The sequence below is a fragment of the Arvicanthis niloticus genome, chromosome 8 (genome assembly GCF_011762505.2).
Source record: "Arvicanthis niloticus isolate mArvNil1 chromosome 8, mArvNil1.pat.X, whole genome shotgun sequence".
Classification (NCBI taxonomy): Eukaryota; Metazoa; Chordata; class Mammalia; order Rodentia; family Muridae; genus Arvicanthis; species Arvicanthis niloticus.
Genome location: NC_047665.1, coordinates 7,182,079 through 7,196,003, shown reverse-complemented (window position 1 = coordinate 7,196,003; position 13,925 = coordinate 7,182,079). Strand labels below are relative to the sequence as shown.

The 13,925-nt window shown below is 45.2% G+C and overlaps 1 protein-coding gene across 4 annotated transcripts in view; it reads right to left on the bottom strand.

Annotated features, from left to right (window-relative positions):
- Positions 1-13,925, bottom strand: part of Trpc7 (transient receptor potential cation channel subfamily C member 7) — a 118,720-nt gene that overhangs the window by 85,991 nt on the left and 18,804 nt on the right. The window lies entirely within an intron of this gene.

Sequence of the window (13,925 nt, the reverse complement as noted above, 5' to 3'; positions counted from 1 at the left end):
CTCAGTGTTAATCACTATCATCGACCCACAGTTGGCAGATCGGACAGCTTCGTCTCCCTGGAGCCTGGATTCCTCAGCACATAGGCAGGAGCCTGGCTGGGATGCTCAGGCGTTTCCCCCAGTGAATGATTCCCAGCTCTGTCCTGGATGCCACCTCAGAATGTCACTTTGCATTACACACAGAGGTCAGCGAGTGCCTACTTGCTGGGGGAAAAAAGGGGATCAAGCAAATATTTTCAGACAAGAATAGCCATGCTCCATTTTTATTCAGAATTTAGGTAGAAGAAGAAAGTTTCAGTAACTCTGTGGAGACATGGCTATTGCAAAGCTTGGGCAGACTGTCGTGCTGGGTCCATGGCGGGTGTGGGAGGTTTGGGCATCTAAGACTGGGTTGACGTGAACGCTGCATCCTGTCTTTCTTCACCCTAGGACTCACCCACTCACCATCCACTCATTCTCAAGGAGCTACTGCATACCAGACAGTGAAGGTACCAGTGCGAGCTGCAGCCGCTGTTTCTAAACACCAAGGAAGCTGGGGGTCCACCCTCAGAGTTCCAGCCAAGAGCAGCAAATGCCAAGAGGAGTGTGCAGGAAGCTACCCTGGCCCAAACCATCTAAAAGTCGTGTTCTTGGATGCTGGTTCCCAGTGCCAGTGAGGCATTGTCTTAGTCCCCACAGAACCCTGTAAAGGAAGGACTGTCCCCATTTCCAGACAGAAGCCTTGAGACTCAGAGAGCCCCAGGGGCCAAGCGCATGCCTCTGCTGTGTGCAGCCTTCTCTCCTCAGGTCACAGAGGACCTTGTTTGTTGTCAGAAAAGAAGCTGCCTACACTCACAGCACCACATGGACTGCCTCTCCTGCCTCTGCACTCAGGAAGTCTGGGACCTGTCACCTCTGCCCCTCCCCAAGCCACTTTCTCCACTCACACTAGAGAGCTGCTCAAGGACACTCCACCCTTCCCTCCTTCCCCTGCACCTCCAGCTTCCCACTGGCTCCTACTGGCTCTGCGCATACACGTGCTGATATTTGTCTTAACAGTAAATGTCTCCTGACTCCCATTACAGCCCCAGTTTCCTGTCCTGTTTAACAGCAGAACTCTGAACATTGTTGTCTACATCCATTGTCTCTGCTGTCTTCTGGTGTGCGGATTGTTCCATTTAGCGCTTGGCTGTGGCCGCTCTGACCACAGTCACAGAGGACACACTCATCTCTGAGTCGGCAGCTGAGCGTGATCTCTTCAGTTCATCGGGGTGGCCACTCGCATTAAAGTTCACTTCTGTCTGCTTTGGATCCGCTCTGTGGTGGTACCACAGTCTGCACTCACTTGCTGAAGCTGTTGGGTGTTTCTACCCTCTGACAAATAAGAACAAGCGGCTATAAATGTCAATGTACAGGTCTTTGGGTGAACTCATGGTCTCACTTGTTACAGTAAATACTAAGGAGGGGTGGCCGAGTGTATTGTTAATGTGTGTGGCTTTGATAATTTACTTCTGGAATAAACATACCATTTTGTATGACCTGTCCTTTCGTGGATTCTCTGTCTTTATTTCTGTAACTTCACATTAAATGCCAAGGATTGGCATTCTGAATCCCTCAGCTTTGTCATACATTTAACTATTGCTTTGGGCGTTTTAAAAGTTCCTTTTGTTTTTACAGAAACTTAATAACAAATGTACTTCTAAGAAACTATATTGGGATTTTAAAAAAAAAAAAAGTGATATTGGGTTGGTTCTACTGATGAATTTCTGGTACCAAAACAGACAGCAAACTGAACCCACCCGGAGCCTGCGTTGGTCCTGAACTTTTGGTGCCAAGCCTGTCGTTGAACAGCATCGGTTTTAGTAAGTCATTGGTTTTCCTAGTTTTGGTGATGAATTCAAACTTGTCAGCTTTGTCAAAATAACTGACAGATAAAAATCAAGAGAGATGCTCACTACCCAGATGGGACGAAAGTGAAGGGACTTTCTCAGGTCGGTGCTATGGAGACACCCACACGATTTCAGGGTAATTAACACTCATTCCTCAATGGAGATTCTAGAAATTAAATTTCAAAGGAGTGCGGACTTCAAATCTACTCCCACATTTTTCCCTTCAGGGACCTGGCTATGGGAGGGAATATTTATTGAAATCTTCCACTGGCGCAGAGGGAGATAGTTAGCAGGGATGAACATGCTGTATGCCCGGAGGGAACTTTTGTTTTCCACATGCCTGATTTTGTTAAGAGATGGTTGTCGTAACAGTAACAAGGAAAGTGCCTTAAATATGATATGTCATCAGTCACAACTCTCCCTTGAAGCCTTACCGTCCCTAAACAACAAGATTGAGATTTCGTTACTGAAGTCAGTGACTCGGGGTCAGGAGCCTCCTGATGGAACAGCTATGGGAGACCCTGAGGATCCGGCCACAGTGTTGAGAAGAAAGAGAGATACTGCAGGCAGTGGGGCACATGGGTCTCTAGAGTTGTATTATGAAGGAGAGAAGAGGAAAGGATATACGGGGTGAAGGGAATTGCTTCTTTTCTTCTTTTTCTCCATCTCTGCCTTCATTCCTCCTTGTTATAGTTTGAATGTTAAATGTCCCCCAAAGGCTCATTAGTTTGAATATTTGGTCCCCAGCTGGTGACAATATTTGGGGGGGGGATGTGGAACCTTTAGGAGTGAGAGCTCACGGGAGGAGTCATTCAGCCTTGAAGCTTTACGGCCGAGCTGAGGTCCTGTTCTTGTTTGGCTTCCCGAATGTTGACTCAGCATGTACAGCGGCTTCCTGCTGCCACTAGTATGCCTTCCCTGCCAGCAGTCACCATAATGCCCCTCTGGAACTGTAAGCCACAACGCACCCTTCTTCAAGTTTTTTCATTAAGGTGTTTTGTCACAGCAACAGCAAAGTAACTTACTTCCTTCCTTTCTTCTGTTCTTTCTTCTTTTTTCCCCTTTGATGGATTAATAGTCTATATGTTGATTGAAATTTAATTATGCTGATTGTTGCTTATAATAGCAGTAGGTCATGATATTGATTTAGTAGAGCTAATACCATATACAAGAGTGTTGAACATAGTCTATAAGCAGAAAATAAATTTATATAGAGATGTACACACAGAGAAATACACCTCTCAATAGATAGACTGATTGATAGATAAATAGAATTACATTTTGCCTATCTCTAGTAACAAGAAGAAATGTCAGTCTGTAGGTGATGCAGCCAGGAGGAACACTTTTGGTACGTAGCTGTAGATATTTTCATCCCACTGTTTTGCTTTGAGTTAAATATAAACAGAAGTGATTAGCTGAGAGCTAATAAGGGGTGCAGTTCAGATTTGAAAAGGTCAGATACAGTTTGGGGGAGATTATCAGAATGAATGGGTCAGTAGTGCCTGCACAGGTAGGAGGCAGCAGAGGTTAAGACTAGCCTGGGGCTGCATAAGGAGTTAGAGAACAGCTAAAATCTATCTAAGCCTCTATCCAAACAAACAACTACAGCAAAACAAAAGCAAACCACAAACAAGCTCATTTGAGGTTTATGATAATAAATATAAGATGAGCTCCATTAATGGGATTCTGTTTTTTCTAAATACATTCCCCCTTTTTGTGTGCCTGCAAAGAGTAGTCAGAAACTTGTTTTTTTCCAAAGAGAAATCCAGAGGGGTAAAGGAGTTGAGGACTAGGTAGGGGAGTGGTTTTAATGGTTCATGGAGCCAAGGCTTGTACAAGGGGAAGGAGACTTCAGAAGGAGGGGGAAAGTGGACGGGTAACATCAGTGAGTCCTGGGTTCCAGAGGAACACAGGAGGGGCAGGAAGAGTGGAAAGGTGTCTGCATTAGTGAGTCTGGGGTTCCAGAGGAAGACAGTATCAGCAGAGTTGGGGATTTAAGGGAGACAGAAACACTGGAGGTCACAGTCAGAGTGTAGTGCACAATGCTTTGAATATTAAAGAGTCTCTGTTTACTGATGGTGACAGATGAGTGTCCATGGCAACCAGGAGAGGATGAGGATTAGACCACCAGAAGAAGAGTCGGCAGAGTTCAGTCAGAATGCTATGAAGGATGTGTTCATACTGAAATGCCAAGACTGGAAACAACAGTAGCTGAAACCACGGGGGAGTGACTGGGTAGCCCCATAGTACATTTCGCTGTCACAGTGTCAACGGGGACAGCAGTAAAGGGTAGGACGATCTGTTGATGTGTCAGTCAGGCATGGATGTTCTTGGGATGAGAGGCAGACAGAGCCCTACGTGTGACAAGGAACAGCAAGGGGATGCCATATTCAACCCCAGGTTCAGTGCTGTGGACACTTGTCAGGGCAAGAGCTGTCCAGGCAACTGTGTCCTTGGGGGACATCTCTTCAGAAAAAGGATGGTGGACATTACATCTCTCAGGGCGGGGGGGGGGTCTTACTGAAGGATGTGTTCCAGTGAATGAATGGGACAGTAAGGAGATGGAGAACAGGAGGTGTGGGTGGATTGGAGTGCTTGGGGCCAGTCTGGAGCTGGAGTGCAGGTTCTGAGTGGATAGGGAGACCCTGTTTCCTCTGGCGATGACAGAGAAGCCTCATTAATGGTGGTGTGAGGATTCAGTGAGCTGAGGCAGGAGAAACAGGCAGCATGGTGCTGGGTGTGTAACGCACACGCAGGACCCCATAGCTACCCCAGGACTCCACCCCAGTGCCTTTCCTACTGCATAGTTCTCACTCGCTTGATGGGTGAGGGTATGCTAAGATCGAACATTCGTGGTTGAGTTCTTATTAATTATAACTGGAATCAGCTGATGGATGTAGAATGCTGGGTGAGAACCTGAGCCTGGCTCTCATCATTATAATAAGAATTGGTTTCTTTCTTTGAGCAGACTGAAGTAGAGATTCTGGGTAAATCACTTACTACAGCAAGTGACAAGAACTGCTGACACTGTAGTGATCTGGAGCCCACAGTTTACAGGGAACCTCAACAAGGATTCTGGTCTATCCCAGTTCAGCTCTTCCCCTGCCTCTCTGAATACAGCTGACAAATACTCGTGTTGGACCAACTCCCATAGCTTCACTCAGTGAAGCCCTTGGATGCAGGGTACAAACAGAGCTCAGAAGCTTGGAGCATGGGAATGGGACAGAGTTCTGACGGTCACAACGCTGATGGAGGCCCCTGGGCACGGGCACGGCTTCTGTGCCAGGCAGTGCTGACAGGCCCCTGCGGATGCTTTAGTTTCCCATCTGAATTTTGATTTACTTGGTTGGCAGCTACTGACGTTGAGAGGGACTCTTAACCTAGTAACACCTCTGTGAAATTCCAGAAGTAACAGATTACTGTGCTTGATGGCTTTCTTAACAGGTCCTCTGTTGGCTTAAGAGGCTTGCCTAGGAAAAGAGCTGTATTTCGAGAAAACAATTCCAGTACTCTTTGGGAAAGCCAAGCATCATACCCATTAATGCTGCAAGCAGATTTAAGCAGACATGATGTGCCAGGCTCCAGAAATACATATCTAAATAAAACATAGCCCTTGCATGCAAGTTATTGGCAACTAAATGAAGACCACAAGGTTACTGGAAGTGCCCTGGGACAGAGCTGGGCATCCCACTGACACGTAGCCATCAAGGGGGCTTTCAAGGGGAATACAGAGTATGAACTGAGACCTGTGGATGAGTAGAAGCTAAGAGGGCTGAGGCAGGTGCGAGGCACAGCAGGGGTGAACTTTCTAGAAGGCGGGGCTTGCAGAGGCCCTGTTGGGAGAGGGCCATCCCCCATGCAGGCTGGGCTAGATGTTGGTGACTCTGACCAGGCCAGATCATGTGCACAGATTGTGTGTGGTACTCAGTACACCAAGCTCGCTCATGTGTCTGTACAGAAGCCCACACACTTCACAAACCTTTACCCAGAGCAAGGATGCTCCCTGGTGCTGTGTTACAGAGTTCTCAGCAGGACCCTGCCCTAGCTCCCTGCCCTTCTGCTGCAGTGATTTCAAACCTGAATGCATCATGCCCAGTCCCTGCAGGACATATCCCTCCACCCTGGACCTCTTCTCTGTCTTGGCAGCTCTTTACTGCATGCACATGTATGCATACACATGCACACACACACCACTGTGCACACACAGTCCTCTCTAGTTACCATATGTCTGCACCCTATGGCCGAATGATTGCTCTGAGCTGTGACTAAGGATTGTAAATTGAAGTAGAAAGATGGATGGTCTTCACAAAGGGTCCTCTCTTCTGCCAGCCTGCCTCCACCTAGGCTTGCCTGGTTTGAATTGCCATGGTTTGAATGTGTTGCCCAAAGCTCCTGTCTTGGCGACCTAACTGCCAGTGCTGCAATGTTGGAGCCTAATAAGAAGTAACTAAGTCAATTGGGCTCTGCCCTTGGGATTGGACCAAGGTTATTATTAGGGGTGTGGATACATTATGACATGAGCTAAAAATCACACTTAGAAATCTATTATCTTTTGAATTATCTGGTACTTCCACCTCCCACCATGGGACAAAGCAGGAAAAGGCTGTCTACCAGATGCACACACCTGAACCTACTTTTGGAAGACTGGATCTGGACTTTGTCAGAGACATATTTGGAAGCTAGATGTAGCTCGCTATGATGTTAGGATAGCAAGAGATAATGTTGGGACAGGATTTGGATTTCAAACAAGGGTTAGTGCATGTTTTAAGGCTCTTTTAATTGTCAAGCTAAAATTGGTTCTGTCTCTTCTACAGTATTTATTGTAAGTTGCATTGACTTTTTAATTTCCAGTCATGTTAGTGTGTTGAAATCTGGCATGTATGTTGGGGGGGGGGGGGGCTATCAACCAGCTTTTGTCTGACTGCCCTGAGTATTACAAAACCTTGATTCAAAAAAAAAAAAAATCCAAACTTGAAAGTGCTGGAAGAAGTGAGTTAGGCTTTAAGCAGAAGCAAGAGGGTAGTGGGCTTGATTATTGCTGGTATAACAGCTTTAATTCCATCAATTTCTAGCACCACTGCTTCTGCAATAGCATTGACACAAGGAGTTAAGACAACTATTTTTGTTAACCATATAGCAAAAAAAATGTTACTAATATATTGAGAATACAAAAGGATTTATATAGGTTTCTGGAACAATGAATGATGCTCTATAGCCCATTCAAATTATCTGAAGGAGATTCAGGGTTCAAGAGTTAGGAGCCAAACCAAGTTTCATGACAAATATCATTGGAGTAGTGTTACTTTTGAAATTCACAATGATTGTCATCATAATTAGAAAAGAGTTTAAAGACACCTGTAGGATATTTGGCATAATCTTAACACCTCTCTGGGTGTATTAACTTTGCATAGTGAGATTAAGAATTTAAAGAATGCTGCTCTGTTAACCTTTGATGCTACAGATAATGCCTATAAAATTATCCATGACCTGAGCTCAGTATTTCCATTTTGGTCAAACCTCAGGAATAGCATATATAGCTTGACCAGGCTAGCCCTTCTTGTCCTGAAAATACTTTTATTCCTGTCCACCATGTTAAAGCTTATCTTTAACAACATCAACATCTTGGCAGCCAAAATACATGGCTTAAACCCGAAAATGGAACCCCAGACAGAGTTATTAAATTAACAAGCTGGCACGCCAAGGACAGGTAAGATTCTGCACAGAGCCTTACCAACCTAAGACTGAAGTGCATTGCCTTTGATAATGCATATTCCATGATGGGTAAGGAAGGCATTCTTGTCAGAATGACCTAAGACAGGCTCAGTCTTGTTAACGAAATAAAAAGGGGGGAGAGGTGGAGAGTCTTTGGGGCTGCTTGGCAAGAAGCTGACATGGGTCAAGGACAAGGAAATGGGCTGCTTGGCAGGAATATGACATTGGTCAAGGAAAAGGAGTAGGCTTCAGGCAGAAATCTGACATTAGAGTAGAACAAAGAAGTAATTTTAGGTAGGAATCTAAATCATAGGCTACAACAAAGAAGTAATCTCAGGCAGGAATCTAAATATTAGGCCAGAACAAAGAAGTAATTTCAGACAGGAATCTAAATTTTAGGCCAGAACAAGGGAGTAGGCTTCAGACATGAAAATGACCTTGGGCTAGGATAGGGAAGTAGGCTCAGATACTTTGGTCATCCTGATAAGCCTTTAGAAACAGTGTTCATGGGAGTGTTCAGGTAACTGGGTTTAATGCCTTGCTTCTTCTTTGACTATTTGTGTTTATTGTATTGCTTGTTCCTTGACTATTTGCATCTATTGTATTGCTAGACCCTCAACCTAGAACTGACCTTAATACACGCGTGTAATCAAAATGGTATAGAAGCATAAAGGAAGAGGGGGTATAGGATAGGGGGTTCTAGGAAGGGGAAATGGAGAAAGGGGATGACATCTGTATTATAAATAAATAAAATATCCAGTAAAAAAAGGAATCTATTATCTTTTGAATTATCTGGTAGTTCCACCTCCCACCATGGGACAAAGCAGGAAAAGGCTGTCTACCAGATGCACACACCTGAATATTGGGCTGTCCAGCCTTCAGTTAACTTTTCTTTGTAATTAATCCAATCTGTAACATTCTATTATAAAGTATAAAATAGATGAAGAGAGACACAATATTAAGAGGTATAATTATTCCAAGTGTCCTTACAGTTGGTTATCATTTATCGAATGCTTGCCATGTGCCAAGTCTTGGGCTGCCTTACATATTTAGCTCATCAAATTCTCATGGGAAACCTAGGGTGTAGGTACTGTTAACATCTCTGTTTCCTGGATAGGGGTCTGAAGTCCAGAGACTTGCTGACAGCCATGATTCAAACTCAGGTATCCATATCCCAGTGCAGGTAGGAACTTATTTATAGCACCACTAATGCCCTAGCGCATGCTCTAACCCCCCATCACCTCCCTGTCAGGCAGGAAGAAGCAACAGTGTTCAGGGTCCTCGAGGGCCTGGTGTTTGAGGCAGTGGTGACTCTAGGCATGGCCTGTGTTAATACACCCAGGGGAGGTGGGATGAGGGGGTGAGACGGGATGAGGTGGGATGAGTCGATGGTTGATTTTCTGTTGTACTTGTTTTAGTGAGATGCATTTTGACCTGTATGTCGGGCAGAAGTTGACACACATTTCCTAAAAGAGTGGGATATTTTTGTTTTCCCCAAGGTCCTAAGTTCCACAAAACTGCCAAGTATATGCTCCAAAGCCTTGCACCCCATCCTGAGAGGTGGGTGGCAGAGAATTACACGATATTCTGCCCACTCTGTCTGCTCCCCACACCTTTTCTGATCTCATGGCTCACATTTTCTCTGTCACGAGTCTCCTCCCCACTCATATCCTTGTCTGCATGGTGGAAGGTATGGTAAACAGAAGGTTCCCAGAGTTCCCTTGTAGTGACTTAGAGGGTCTTGCAGCTCATTCCTCAGGCACACAGAGAAATAGCCTGGGAGGATGTGGCAACACTGCCTGTGTCAGCTCAGTCCCGAGGGGTCACACAGTCACGGCTGGTTGACTTTCAGCAAACACATTTTTGGGGTCTCTTTGTCCTATTGTAGCTGAAGCAGATGAGACAGCTCCAGACTCTGCCAAACTAAAAGTTGTGTCTCCTGGTTCCTGCCAAAGCATCCACCCATTGGCATAGCCAAGCCACATCCACCCATGATGGATCGTCTCAGTCACTCATCTAGTCATCAAAGATGAACTAAACACTAGCTGAGATCCTGGAGAGTGGGCAGGCGTCTCTCGCCCCTGTGAGGCTGGTGGTTCAAAGGGAGCTGCCAATGGAAGCCCTATGCTGGGTCAGAAGGGATGCTCTCCTGCTTGTGAAAGTGAAGCTCAATTCTTCTACAGTTAGCCTGTCACTAACTCCTGGGAAAACTTTTTTTTTTTTTTTTTTTTTTTTTTTCTCAAACACTATAGGTAAGATTCAAAAACCAGGTAAGAATTTACTTAACCTAAAGGTGGAGTGAGTGACTTCCAGGAACCTCCTCTTAGAAAGAAGTTTGACCCAGCCCAGTGTGTGCTCACTGAGCTACCTTGCCCTGGAGCTACAAGGAGTGACAATGGGGTTATTCTCTTTGCCCACACAGACATTGTTTCACTGGTAGATTAGTTTATATGTAGCGAATGTTACATGGTCACTGAGCCAAGGGCCACCAAGTACTCACAGCATGCCAGAGGCAGCCATAAGCCAGGCAAGTGGCTGCTACTCTCATGGACTTTGCATTTCACTGGGGGTGGGGGGAGCTGCCTGGAGAGGTCACTGCTTCCGAGTTCCCTGAGGAGGTGACTTTGAATGGAGAGGAGAGGGAAGTGAGGGACGCAGCTATGCAAATTTGTGATGTGTTCCAGACAGGGTCTCCAGAGAACGAAGACTGCAAAGCAAAAGGAGAGTGTGTCAGGGTTGGTGAGGAGGAGCTGGAGGGCAATGACTTGGGGGCAAAGTGAGCAAGGGAGAGACCGGGAGAGCTGAGGCCAGAGGAGCAGCGGAGAACAGATGGTGGATGTCCAAATGTTGCTTCTGAGAACTGTCCTCCTTTTCCTCCAGGGGGATGGGAAGTCATTGGAAGACCTCAGAGCAGAGCGGACACCATCTGATTCATGCTCTGAAAAGATCAGTCTGGCTGCTGGGATGGAGTGAATTGCAAGGAGCAAGAGCAGAAGCAACAGAGCCAATCAGGATGCTGTTTCTATATCCTAGAGGAGAGATGAAGGTGGCCAGGACCAGCAGCCAAGGGGTTAAAGGATATCAGGCTGGGGAAATCTTTGCAGGATGGAGCTGAGAGTTTGCTGATGGATTGGGCATGAAGTATAGGAAACAGGGAAAAGGCAAGGTGAAGCTGAGGTTTGGGGCTTCAGCACCAGGCTGGGCTGGGTGTTGCTCAGCAACCCGCTTCCAGTCTCATGAGAAAACCCCCTCCTCCTTTCCCACTGTGATTAGTGGAGACAACATGGGGGTGGGAGTGGCAGCCTTGGAGTTCCAACCTAAGCCTAGGGACATCAGTCATTCTCTGTTTTCCCCCTGAGTGTCTGATTGCTACCAAGAGAAGAATGTGCCTTAGGTCCAGAGGCAGGATAGCAAGGTAGGGAAATCTAGTTGACATGAGAAGAGAGAAGGAAGCCCTCCCCACTCTGGAGTTCAACTGAGGTGTTTGCCTCAGCAGAGCAGACTCTCAGTATAATCAACAACTGGGCCTTTTCCTCTGTCTTGGCCACAAACCCGCTCTTGTCTCTGTATCTCATCAGAGACCCATTTTCAGGGAAAGGGCATATACTTAACCTCTCATAGGGGACTTTGCTGAATTATAATTCTACCCTAGGCATGTCTGAGCCACTTCAGCCGTTTCTTCTGTCAAAAGGTGGGTGGAGGATTTTTAGCAACCTTTGGGGATATATTTCAGGAGTCCCCAAAAGTGTTTATATGGCTAATGCTAAGACAATTAATTGCTAGTCTTTCCCAAGGAGCCTGTATCCAAACTTGGGTAGTCTTGATTTTTGCCTGTGCTCTTGTGAAGTGAACACCTTGGCTAGGGTGTGATGTTCTTTCTGAGGGCCTTTCTTCCCCTTAGTGGTCACACTTAAAGCCTGTACTGAACTATCTTTGATAAAGCTGCCAACCCTGCCTTACTGAACTGGCTAATCCTGAGATTCTTTAGTGGTAAAGCAACAAATCCTGGTGTAGGCTGAGTCAAGGTCTCCTCAAATCCAAGCAAACTTCTCAGGCTGTTGAGGGTGGCAGTGTAGAGCTGTCTTGGTCCCTCAACACTGCCACCCACTGCCATCCACCATGGGCCCAGACTCTCCACCCTGACTTGTAAACATGGGATAAACGTTCATTTGCAGAGGACTGAGTTTGGAGGCGGCTGTTACATGGTCGGATATGACAATAGCTGATAGATAAAGACAGATGGGGTGATTTGGTCCATCATTATCGAAGACTGGTTCTTTGATAGTTGAGGAAGCCACCCTGGATGAAATAAAAGGTAAAAGGCTGAGCGTAGAAGAACACATGAGTCACCCTGTTTTAGAGATGGAGGAAGCCAGACTGAGGGCATGGAGGAAACAGAGAGGCATACAAACATGGTGCAGGAATCTACATGGGGGCATGCTAGGTGAGGCAGAGAGATAGAAGGTTAATGTGGAGAAGCAAACAGGAATTGGATCCCAGAGAGGTCTTACTCCCTCCCATGTGGCACGGAAACAGAAGGAACACCAGGTCATGGTGGTAAGAATACAGGAAAATGACTGGGGAAACATTTATGTTCTAAGAATCAAAGTACAAAAAATGAGAGCCCAGCGTGACATGCTGGGGACATCAGACCAGGGAAGGGATTTCCTAGCCATGCTGACATCTGATCAGATTCCAAATGATTTTTCTTGCACACAAATGCATTTTATATTAATAATACATCAGCAGTATAACTAGACAAATTTTGGGGCGTGTTACAGTTTTTAGACCCCACCTATTTGGCTTTTGGATACCTGTACTGAACACAATGTCCCCCTGGAGATGGGAACCCCTCTGCTGCTTTCCTAGCTGGGCTGCAGCTGGTTCTGCTCTAAATTTGACAATTTTGAGGCTTATTTTTTTTCTTTCAGATAAATTGAAAAAAAATCCAAGGTCAGAGCAAATATGGCCTAGGCACCATATACCCACTGTATCTTGTGAAAATGGCTCAGGCAGGCACTAATTGAACTTGCCATCATCAGGTAATGGCCTTAGAGAGTGGTATGTTGTGACTTGCCTGATTACACATTCAGAATAAGGAATGCTTGTGAAGAGCCACTGGGTGCTGTATATGTATGTATGTATAGGAGCACATTTGAAAATTGTTTGTGATTGCCAGGAATGCTATTGATTAAGAAGGACTAATAGTGAGAGGGTAGAGCACCAATTAAAAAGCTCAGGTCCCTCCGATGACAAAACAAAGAGCGAAAATCAAGTAAGGCAAAGCAGGGTTTGTGATTTCCCTGAAGAAGGACCACGCTGTACCTCCTGCCTGTCTGCTCCCTATGACCCACTCCCCTCCTTGTCACTTCTAAGGACCCCACCCTTCTTATAAGTGCCCAGAAGAGACTTCTCAGATGTTTGTCCTGCATCCTTGGAGAAATCTAGCTGTTGGTAGGGCTCCTGCAGCATTTTCTTCTTTGCATTTAAATAACTGCACTAGTAGTCTGCATTCTGTTAAACACTTAACAAATCAAACTCATTCCTTTGTATATTCCAGCTCAGGACTGACACCCTACAGGAGCTGTAAAATGCATGCATTGATTTAACATATGCAATCTGGCTTAAGAACCTTCTTGGGGGAGGCTGGAGGGATGGTTCAAAGGTCAAAAGAACTGGTTGTTTTTGCAGAGGAGTCAAGTTTGATTTCCAGCACCCAAATGGCAGACCACAATTGTCTGTGATTCCATGGCATAGTATGTGACTTGATGCCCAGGTTTCATACAGGCAAAATATTCATTCAATGGGAGAGACTGAGAGACAGGGAGTAGGGTGGGGGGGGGAAGAGAGATAAAAGCTGAGGAGGAGAGAGAGAGAGAGAGAGAGACAGACAGACAGACAGACAGACAGACAGACAGACATATAGAGAGAACAACATAATTTTAAGGTATAAGCCTTAAAATAGAGCTGTCTGTTGAAGGCAATTAATTATCTTGAGCATAGACAGATATAGTAACTTTCCAAAAGTTCTAAAGTTCATATATATATATATATATATATGTATATATATACACATACATATATATATATATGTATGTGTATATACATATATACACACATATACACTATATATACATACATATATATGTATATATGTATATACATATATACACACATACATATATACATATATATGTATATATGTATATACATATATATATATATAGTATATGTGTGTGTGTGTATGTTGTTGTTGTTTATGATAGTGTTCTACAGAAATCAGTAGCAGAGAGACTTGAAGCCTTGGGTGCTACTGAGGGATTATGTGGTCCAAGAGCCCGGGCT